The 11,138-nt window shown below is 39.4% G+C and overlaps 1 non-coding gene across 1 annotated transcript; it reads right to left on the bottom strand.

The window, feature by feature from the left end:
* Positions 1-8,218: 8,218 nt before the first annotated feature.
* TRNAA-UGC (transfer RNA alanine (anticodon UGC)) lies at positions 8,219-8,291 on the bottom strand. The gene has a single exon. It is a non-coding gene; the product is annotated as a tRNA-Ala (tRNA).
* Positions 8,292-11,138: the final 2,847 nt, after the last annotated feature.

Below are 11,138 nucleotides of genomic sequence, written 5' to 3'. Positions count from 1 at the left end.
ATCACTATGGCATGTTCATAATTACGTTATCTGCCCATCGTGTGCTGTATCGGTGTTTGTACTCGCCCAGAGCCAAGGCTAGTCTTTCACGTGTATGTTCACATCGCACCGTATGCTCACTTTGGATCCATTGTAGGTGACAGTCCTATCCTAGATTGCTATAGGCAATTAGGACTCCTATGTGATACGCATAGAGCCAGTCTTCACGTGACTGTAGTACTAGAGCGTAAATCATTATTGCACACAGTCATGTTCATGTCAAAATACCTCTGCATGAACTCATGTATCAGCATATGTCGATGAGCACTCGATATGATATGTTTGTTTATGCGAGATTATATGATTACTAGACGTTAGATGTTTATTTATGAAATACTATGACATACTAAATTCTTGAGATATTGTAGGTTATGGTAAATATTTTCATACTATACGTGGTACGTATATTTTGGAAACTATACTTATTTTATGATGAGGGGTTATTATGTTTTCGAAAAGGTTTTTACAAAACCTTACTGACCCTTATTTTTCACCCATCTAGGTTTTACTCCTTGATCTTTCATGTCGACAAGGATTCTTGTTAAATTTTGGTATAGGTGATTACCTTATACTTCTACTGTACTTTACTTATGCTATGCATCACGTGTGAATTGGGTTCAATCCCACTCACATGCACACTCTTATATTTAAGCACTTTTAGGTTTAATTTTATTCACATTTTTCAACATCACTACACTTTATGGCTTCGTCACCTTCCTGGTATCGGCCAACACAGCTCGATTCGAAGTCTAGGTGGACATTCCGGGTCTGGGTGGGTCAGATTCGGTAGAGAGAGCGTATTCTGCTATGAATATTGTGAAAACACCACTACTTCACAAAATGGGAGATTAATAGTTAAGTGATAGCATGATTGTTTACATTGCATGAGATGTTTTTTATTTTATTGATAATGAGCCTATTATACGACGTTTTCACGACATGAAACCTCGTCGATAACAATTGTAACTTGTTTGTATTGATAAATTATGAACGACATTAATATTGTTTACCATCTAAAAGGTTTAGTTGTGAACATATTTTTTGGACCTTTTACCTTTTAAATTTTTGCCCCTCCCCACGCAATTCCTGGCTTTGCCATTGATCGAAGGTCCTTTAGTGGACACCCTTGACCTTTTTTCTAGGTGATCATTAATTAGGTTAAAGGTGTTTTTTTTCCTTGTAGGTAGAATTTCGTCAAATCAACTGTGTACGAAATTTGCATCCACCTATACGTACCCTTTATTTGTAGGCCAAGAAAAATATAAAACCCCTAATTGAGTTTTTAGGCATAGTTGATCATTTATATTTTGACCCAAATTTAAACCACCCCTAATTAGTTATTAAGATCATTAAACCTTTTTGCCCAAATTTGCTGAAGATAGATATTTAGGTCGTTTGGAACTACTTTTAAAATAGTTGAAAGCACATTTTGTGAAAATCTTTTTAGAACCAACTTTTAGTAAAAATGCAAGTGAATTCTGGAAAAGCACTTAAAGTGCTTCTTGCAAGAAGCAGTCAGTTGCCAAGATCATCATGCCTCTGCCCCCAGTAGCGGGCAACATTGACCTTTCTAAGTCAATTGCCCACTGCATGAATGACCAAGGACTTGTCTACGAGTATAGTTCGCCAGTAGGCAGTGCTGGTACCGGCTTGTAGTGTTGGCAACGACCACACTTTTGTATTAACTCCTTAGCATCTTAATGCATAGTAAGCCAGTAGTAGCCTATGTTAAGAGCTTTCTATGCTAAGGATCGGCCTCAGGAGTGATTTCCACAAACAACTTCGTGGATTGAACTTAGAACCTTGAGGTTGTCGAGAGGCGCTAGGCAGAGAAAATGTGGTCCAGTGTAGGATCTTTGGACGAGAATGTCGTTCCACATGTAGTAATGCGCAACCTTTGTTTAGAGCTATCTAGACTCCAATCTTTCCATGGGGAATGTGCCATTGACTAGGTAGTCTATAATGAAATCTTGCCAGTTTGGAGTTGTCTTAACCTGTAAGACCTTGGTTGTTGGCTTCACCTCTATGCTTGGCTTGTCCAGATACTCTACTAGAATAGAGCGTTTAAGTTGGTGGTCGAGGGCAAAGCCTAGGCCAGCTAGCGTGTCCGCATGTGTGTTGTCTACTCGCGGAACTTAAGTGAAGGTGTAAGTTTGAAACACCTCAAGTTGTTTTCATACCTTCTCTAGGTACTGCGCCATCTTCGAATGTTTTGCCGTGTACTCCCCAGTAGTCTGGTTGATGATTAGCTGGGAATCAGAATGAATTGCAAGCTTTTTCACTACTAAGTCTTTTGCCATTTAGAGGCCTGCTAGTAGAGCTTCGTACTCTGCTTCGTTGTTGGATGCTTTAAAGCCTAGAGTGATTATCTACTCGAGCATTGAACCGTCTAGGGTGGCAGAAACCACACCTACTCTTGAGCCCTTGTAGTTGGATGCGTTATTGACGTGCAAATGCCAGAAATCTCCATCAGATGAAGCAGGTGTGACTAGGGCGTGCTCGATTGCCTCCGAGCATCATTGGGTTGTTCTGTTGCGTTGCCTAGGCTAGGCGTGAATTCTGCTATGAAGTCTGCCAATGCTTTGGCCTTTATCGTCGTGCGGGGTCGGTAAACTAAGTCGTATTGGCCAAGTTCCAAATCCTAATTCATTACTTATTGAGAAGCATCTGGACCATGTAGGATTGATTGTAGAGGATATTGAGTCATGACGATGACTAGATGAGCTTAAAAATATGGTCTAAGCTTCCAAGCATCAACAGCTAGCACCAAAATTAATTTCTCGATCTTCGGATATCTAGTTTCCGCATCGAGAAGAGCTTTAGAAGTGTAGAATACCAACAGTTGGGCTCTCAGCTCTTCTCGTATGAGGGCAGAGCTCACAACTACTTCTGAGACTGCCAATTAAATGTATAAGTCCTCCGCTACTTCCAGCTTGGATAGTAAAGGAAGTAATGTGAGATACTTTTTCAGGTCTTGGAAAGCTCTTTCACACTTGTCATCCTATTTGTCTTGTTGTGCCCTATTGATTGCTTTGAAAAAAGACTTGCATCGATCGGTAAAGTGCGAAAGGAAGCGGTTGAGTGCGGCTGCTTATCTAGTCAAGCTTTAGATCTCCTTCAAGGAAGTTGGAGACTTTATCTCTAAGATTGCTCGGATCTGCTTGGGATGTGCTTCGATTCCCTGTTAGGTTACTAGGTACCCTAAGAATCTGCCTAAAAATACTTCAAATATGCATTTGGTGAGATTGAGCTTCATCTTATACTTTCTAAGGCTGTCGAAAGTTTTGGCCAAGTTGACAATATGGTCTGATCGCTACTTACCTTTCACCATGATGTCGTCGACGTAGACCTTCATGGTTACTCCAATTTGCTTCTTGAACATTATGTTTACCAGTTGTTAGTAAATGCCTTTCGCGCTCTTAAGGCCAAAAGACATGACCTTGTAGTAGTAGATGCCTCGCTCGATCATGAGTATATGCCCAGAAGCTGAGCAGTTGGTTCCTAAAAGTTGAATATACTAGTAGATCGATTCGAGGAACTAGATAAGGATCATTCGAGTAAGTTTTGTAGAGGTCAGTGTAGTTTACATAAATCCTCCATTTCCTTTCTATTTCTTCATTACTAGCACTACGTTGGTAAGCCATGCTGAGTGTGCTACCTCTTCTATAAATCAGGCCTCCAACAACTTGGGTCGATTTCTACTTTAATGATCGTTACTCATTCAGGTATGAAATGTCTTCTTTTTTGGATCACTGGTTTGGCAATGGGGTTAACGTGCAGCCTGTGGCAAGCTATCTTGGGGTCGATGTCGGGCATGTCAGAAGGTGACCACGCGAAGATGTCACGATTTTCCCTAAAGAAAGCCGTGAGTTCCTCATTTTCCTTTAGGCTTAGACGTGAGCCAATTCTAGCAGTCTTCTCTGGCTGCTGAGAATCAAGAATGATTTGTTCGGCATCTTCATCGGGTTTCCATCCCATCTCGTTTACTGCCGCATTGAATTGGACACCATCTTCTTGATCCGTTTACTGTGATTGCGATTTGGCAGCTTCGTCATCCTTGTAGACCTCGGTAGCCACTACGAGGGCAAAGGTCTTCTTTTTTTTCTCTTTCAGTACTTGCACAGTGCATTGTCGAGATGTGACCTAATTAGACTTGATTTCTCAGACTTCTTCTCTCGGGATGTGGAATCAGATTTTTTGATACTTAACGAAGGTTACGACATCTAGCTTTATCAGCCAAGGTCACCCTAGAATCCCATTGTAGGGAGACATGAACGTCTCATTTAAGATAACTGGCGGGGTCCTCACGTCAAGTGTGATGTTTCCGATGGTAGTCGAGGTGTGTTAATTGAATCTAGTGAATACCTCATCTTGGTGTATGTTATGATTTCTATGCCTATCTTCTGAATTATTGAGAGCTGAAGTAAGTTGATCGCATTTCCGCTGTCAACCATCATTCTGTCAACTATAGCGTGGGCTAGTTTGACAGATACCACTAATGCGTCATCATGTAGAAAGTCTACGCCTTTGGCATCCTGCTAGGGGAAGCTGATGATGGTCCAAGTTAGGTGTTGACTACTAGTAGAACATGCTGGACCTTATTTTTCTTAGAGTTGTTGATGGCCCTTAAGTGCTTGGATTCGGCAAAGATGCCATTGATCCGAATTGTCTTGGTTGTTAACTCTTCGTCGACGTTGGCTTTTCTCCTAGGATATGCAACTAGCTTGTCTAAGTATTTGTCGACCTTGCCTTCTTGCACCAGCTTCTCTAGGTAGTTTTTCAAAGTGTACCAATTGTCAATTGTGTGACTAGGACCTCAATGGAATGGGCAATACTTGGTGTGATCCAACTTGGAAGTATCTCCATTCGATTATTTTAGCAGCTTGAACCATGGTTAACTCTTGATGTCGCGGAGGATTTGGTGGATCGGGATCGAGAACTTAGAGTAGTTTTTGGGCGTCGGGCCTTTTTTAGTCATGGATCAGTCCCTACACTTAGCATCTTCCATGCCTTTGTTGTTGTACTGCTTCCCATCCTCCTTCTTTTAAGTTACTGCCGATTCTTTAAAATGATGCTCGGGCGTCTTGTCTGCTCGCTAAGCTTCGTCCTAAAGTGCATACTTCTCTACCAAAGTGAAAAAGTGTGCCAAAGTTAGATCTTCATTCATGATCAATTCTCCAAGCAGTGGTTGGTCTGTTGAGGGTCATTTTTGGAACGCTGAACTAGCTATCGAGTCGTCACATCAGATTATCTTTGACTTCACTACTTTGAGCCTCTTCACATTGAACAAGTGGTTGAACTTCTTCTTGATTGAGCGGTAAGGTGAATATTCTTTGGTGAAAACCAAAGAAAGCTCATCGAAACTCCAGATGGATTGTGGCGGCAGGGTGAACTAATTTTACGCTTCGTCTTGTAAAATGGTGGCGAATACCTTGCACATAAGAGTATCGTTGTTGTGATAAATGACCATTATGCTTCGATAATGCTTCAAGTGTCTCTTTGGGTCTCCATCTTCTTTGAAAGATGTAAAATATGGCATACTGAACTTATGTGGTGGTTCTGCATGCTCGATCTCGTCCGTGAAAAGTGACCTGCTTATGTTGGTCATGTCCCGTCGTAACACATCATCAGTGACCTCGTTACGTTGGAAATCGAGCAATCGTTCGATTAAGAGCTACTCTACTTCTTCTTGAATTTGTCTTTATTAGGGTAACAGAGCTCTTGGTTGCCCCCAGTTTTGACTTGCTAGTCTAAGTTGCTCTTATATGTGTTCGGCTCGTCTATGCCGCATCTGTGGTGCATGTGATACGTTCCCAGTAGGCGAGTAAATTTCTCGTAAGTTACCGGTTGAACTTGAGCTGGATTGAGTAACTACTTCCTCCGCCCGTCATGCTGCCTACTCTGATGTGAGGTGGATGATGCTTCTTGCGGGCCTAGTCGTGAATGAACACTTCACCTAGAAGGTTGCTCATGTTGATTATCGGAGTGTGGCCTCAACCATGAATGTATGCTCGTTCGTAGGCTTAACTGAAAATGCACGCTCATCTACGCGCTAAGACAAGAGTATACGCTATCTCGGGGGCCCAGTTGGGAGTGTACATTGCCAGAACGCTCAGTTCATGATTGGTCGAATGGCTACTTACTGGGACGTTGTTAGAGAGGTTTGTCATTTGCCTTTGTCCTACTTCGGAATGGCTCATCTGGGGCACGTTGCATCTCAGTGCTTTGCAAGAGCTTATTCACTAAGGTCTTCTGTTGTGCGAGGGTGCTTGTCAACTCTATGACTTGTCGAGACATGTGTGGTTCGCCATTTGGGTTGGAAGGGCTTGGACGGTATGCGTCTCCTTGAGTAGTGGAAGTGTAATGGACTCCGAACGTGAGATTTGAGTTAGAATATGTCAAATTCGTGAAAAAATTGGGTGAAAATGCCCCTGGTTCAATCGTCGATCCATAAATTTGAAGCAGAGATAGTTGAACCGGTCTTGGACCGGTTTGGATTACTTAGAAGGCCACAGGAGTGGGCTGGATCTCGGATTGGGTTGTTGGCATGGGTTGGGCCACGTGTGGTATGTGTGGGCATTGGGCTTGGGCTTCGCTCGACAACGCGTTAGGCTCACGCTAGCCTTAGGCCATTTAGGCCATGCGTTGAGATTGAGCCTATGCTGCTGGTGCAGCAGCTTGGGCTGCTCTCGACGCCGGGGCTTACTAATCACCATAAGTCCTAGACTTGCCAAAGGTTGCCACGATGGTTGTTGCCGTGGTGGCTGACACGATGGTGCCTCGTGAAGGTGGTGTCACTCTACTCGTTGTAGCGTTGAGCCTCGTGGATCGTCATGGTAAGGCTATGTCACGATCTCCATCCCTCGATCCAAATCAATGAACGTAGGAAGTTCCATTCGTCGTGGTTTCCGAATTTCTAGTCATTGTACTTTTCTTTTACGTTTATTCAAAGAACTTTGTAAATAAATAAAAAAAAAAAAAACTTTAGGAATAAGAACGTACAAAAAAATCTATGAATGAACAAAAAATGAGAAACTTTGAATGTGAGTCTTCTTCGAGCGTGTAAATCAAGACTCTCAATGAAAGCACCAATTTGTGGATGCAAATTTCCACCGTCTTCTTCTTTGACGAAAATTCACCTACAAAATAATAACACCTAAGATTAAGGTCAAAAGCCTCACGCATCCATGATGAATGGGGGGGTCTTTGGCCAAAGAATCTCCGATGCCAAATTTAGAATTTGAGAGAGAAAGTGTTTAGGAATTTTTAGGGAGAGAATCAACTTAGCTTTTTGGAGAAAAATGGGACTATTTATAGGGGAGTGGCCGGTCCTATTTGGAGAATAGGGACCGGCCACTTATGGTGGTATTATGATTTTAATTGCAATATATTATGTGAAACAATATCTTGCAATTAACTTGGTAATCAATCCTAATTTAAATAGGATAATTGGGAGTTACCTTTTGAGTGAGGATTTGATGAGGAGTGATGAGAGGGTTTTGAATAAAGACCATTTTAAGCACCTTTGACTCTTCCTTGATTGAGCCGTCATTGTCCGTTGCATGTGCGTGGAAATCCTGGTGTGCCTTGAGAGTAATTTTATCCTTTTAACCCAAAAGTCCACGTGTCATCTCCATAATTTTCTTGATTATTTTTTGCTCTACAAAAAGGGCTACTGGAAAACACAAAATTTGGGCCGTTTTGTTTTATTGTGTCTATCTCAAGTCTAGTCATCCATCCAAATTTGTCCCATCTTATTTGGGATAGAAAACGTAATCACAAGATGCATAAAGAATCGATGTTCGAGCCTCATAAGACTAGTTTTGGAGAAGAAGATGAACAAATAGGGTTTGTGGGTTGTATGTAGATATATAAATCTTAAATTTAAGTGATGTCTTATTTTTTTTCTTTTCACACAATTAAAAGCTAAAAAAACATTAAACTTAAGTGGTGAGGTGAACTTAATAAGTTGTGGTGTTTTAACCTATACGAAAACTGAATATTAAAATATTGAGAAATCCCCAAATAGTTGAATATTTTTACCTTTAAACAAGTTATTTGATGTAATTCCTTTGTGGTGCCAATAGAATATAAAGACCAGACGTAAAATTAAATTTGGGGCCATAGGAAAATGGTGTATTGCACACATTGAGCTGAACCAAAAAATATTTAAAACATATGGAGATGCAGGGGATCGAACCCTGTACCTCCCGCATGCAAAGCGGGCGCTCTACCATTTGAGCTACATCCCCAGTTGTCTAGAGTATCCGGGAAATTATTTTTGACATATTAATTTCAATCATTCTCAACTACTCCCAACACCAAAAAAGACAAACAAGTCCGCTCGGATCTTTTAGTTGACGTTGCAGCATATCTTTAATAGTAATTTTAATTTGGCCAAACCGACGCTTAAAAATATCTTCGTATATGTGGACCAATTATTTGATGCATGGGAAGGCTTGGTCTAATATATAATTGATGCAAAAAATAATCTCGTTGTTAAATACAAAGCTATCACCAATTCATGTAAGATCATACTTCATAATTAATTCAGGACAAGATTAGTATGTTTGTTTGTTTGATAGTCATCAATCGTAGTAAATATATATTATTACGTGTCCTATCGATTGATCTATTTGAGCATATACTCAATGCAAAATTACAAATTTGAGATGAGTGAATTATATTCATTCCATTTTATATTTTCGATTACCACATTTCATATCTTCCGAAAATATAAAATGGAATGAATATAATTCACATTTCATATCTTCCGAAAATATAAAACGGGATATTTACTCATCTTCGACAAAATGTAAAAGAAGATATAACTTTACATTTTGGGTGTTTTTATTGGCAATCGAAATTTTTTATTGCACGCTCCAAATTTTCTATGTTTAAAAAGAAAAATATATTTTTGAAAAGTGCACAATAAAAATTTTAAATTACCAATACCAGTTCTATTTCTCATTTACCCCCATTTTAACAAGTTCACCCAACCAGCCACCACCCACATCCACACCCATCGCATCTCTCGCCATAACCCATCTCATGCCATAACATACCACCCCATCCACGAGAAATTTTTTGATGTGCCAAGAATACTTGGTGGTACACCACATGTCATTATATAAGTGGAGGGAAGTTTTATTTTTTAAGTGTCCCTCCACTTGTATAACGACATGTGTGGTGTATCATCTCCACGAGAAAAACTTGTGTAAGGCTTGATTTGTCACTGGACTTTTGTTTTTTTTTCTATTCTTTCATATTTTAGGTTCTCATTATTAATATACATCAATTTAGTGGTTTTTTTCTTTTTTTTTTTTGTTCATTTCCCAACCCATCCAGGGCATGCCTGCCTTCTTTTCTTGATCCAATATATTAACCCTAACATTGATTAACATCTGAGCCCTAATAGTAGACTAACATATTAACGAAAACAAATACAAAATTGGACTAACATATTAATCCTAATATGCCTATATATATATATATATATATATATATATATATATATATATATATATGGGTTATTCATGTCAACTTCACATGATCAAATTAACTATTGTATAAATAATGAAAAGAACTTACCAATTCTTGATTGCTTCCCATGACAAAAGTTGGAGAAAATGATTTTGTTTAGGGTGCAAAAAAATTTCAGAAGAACAACAGGAGAAAAAAGCTAGAGTGATAAAGAAGTGGGAGAGAGAAGAAAGTGAAACAATCCTGCAAAATAAATTGGTGGGAATGTTTGGTGTGAACAAAAAAATATCCATTAGATTGATGTATATTAATTAATGATAAAAATAATTATGAGAATCTTTAAAAAAAAAAAAAAAAAAAAGGTTATGAACTTTCCTAGTTTAAGTGTGATTGTGTAAATCTTAGATTACATTTTATTCTAGTTATTCTTTCCTATATTGACTTGTATTCCTTGGGGATGAAGGATTTCTTCTCCCTTTTACCACTATAAATAAAGGCACTACGTAGGGGGATGTAACGCCCTGACCCGAAACATTTGTTTCGGGATATAGTTTTCATGATAGGCCAAATTAAACTCTTGTTTATTTAACTACCATTAATCACAATTCTTTATCTAAATTTATTAATCACTCACAAAATCTATAACAAAAAATTAATTACCAAAACATAAGATTTAATTTTACAATTAATCACCAAATTTCTTTTCTTAATTCAAATTCCCAACAAAAGATTAATCTCAATTATTTAAGGTTGCATCTAACCTTGTTAGACTACCTACGTACCCTTGAGTGGGATCAAGCCTTTCGTAGTTCACCATTCATTTTTAATTCATTTCCGAAAATCTTCAAGTCACTCTCTAACCAATGTAGGCCCACTAGACTTCACTTAGTCTCTTGTAGTACTAATTTTAGTATTTAGAACGTTGTGAGACATGTTGACCAAAAGTCAACTCTCGGTCAATGGTAGGGTCCACAACTCTCCGTAATTTGATCTGAAAGATCCGCGCGTCAGATTTTGGATCCGTAACTTCCTAAGGTCCTCACTATGCTCATAGAACATCATACTAAAATCTTACCACGATCCGACGGTTATATCACAATTTTCAATGGCGGTCAACGTTTTATTTTACAAACCTACAAATCCAATTCGGGAAGATCCATTCATCGGACTAAGTTTCTATGGTCCTCAAATATTATGTACTATAATGTATCAAAGTTTAGTGACGATCCAACGGTTGAATCGTCGATTGCTATAGTATTCAACTGTCGAACCTTAACAAAATTATACTCAAACAATGGAATTCCGTTAATCGGATATCAAATATGGAATCAGGGCATCAAAATTTATCTTAGGATGGTCAGGAGATGCATTCGCCCACACGCCGCCGCACACTGCGACCGTCCACCCCGACTCGCCGAAAAATTCAACTAACTCCAAAAATTATAAAATTTTACAAAATTGTATATCTTGATGAATAAAGCAAGTTTCATACCTGTGACCAAGGCCAATTTGGCCGGGAAAGGCCCCAATTTCACTCAAACTCACCAGAAACCCTAGAAATGGGTGGCTTCGATCCGTCACCTCCGGTGCTCCGCCACCCCTATAGTTGTTTGGGC

This window comes from Pyrus communis, chromosome 5 (assembly GCF_041283825.1).
Source record: "Pyrus communis isolate YQ-2024b chromosome 5, ASM4128382v1, whole genome shotgun sequence".
Taxonomy (NCBI): Eukaryota; Viridiplantae; Streptophyta; class Magnoliopsida; order Rosales; family Rosaceae; genus Pyrus; species Pyrus communis.
The sequence above is the reverse complement of the archived record's forward strand: the minus strand, read 5'-3'. Positions and strand labels throughout refer to the sequence as shown.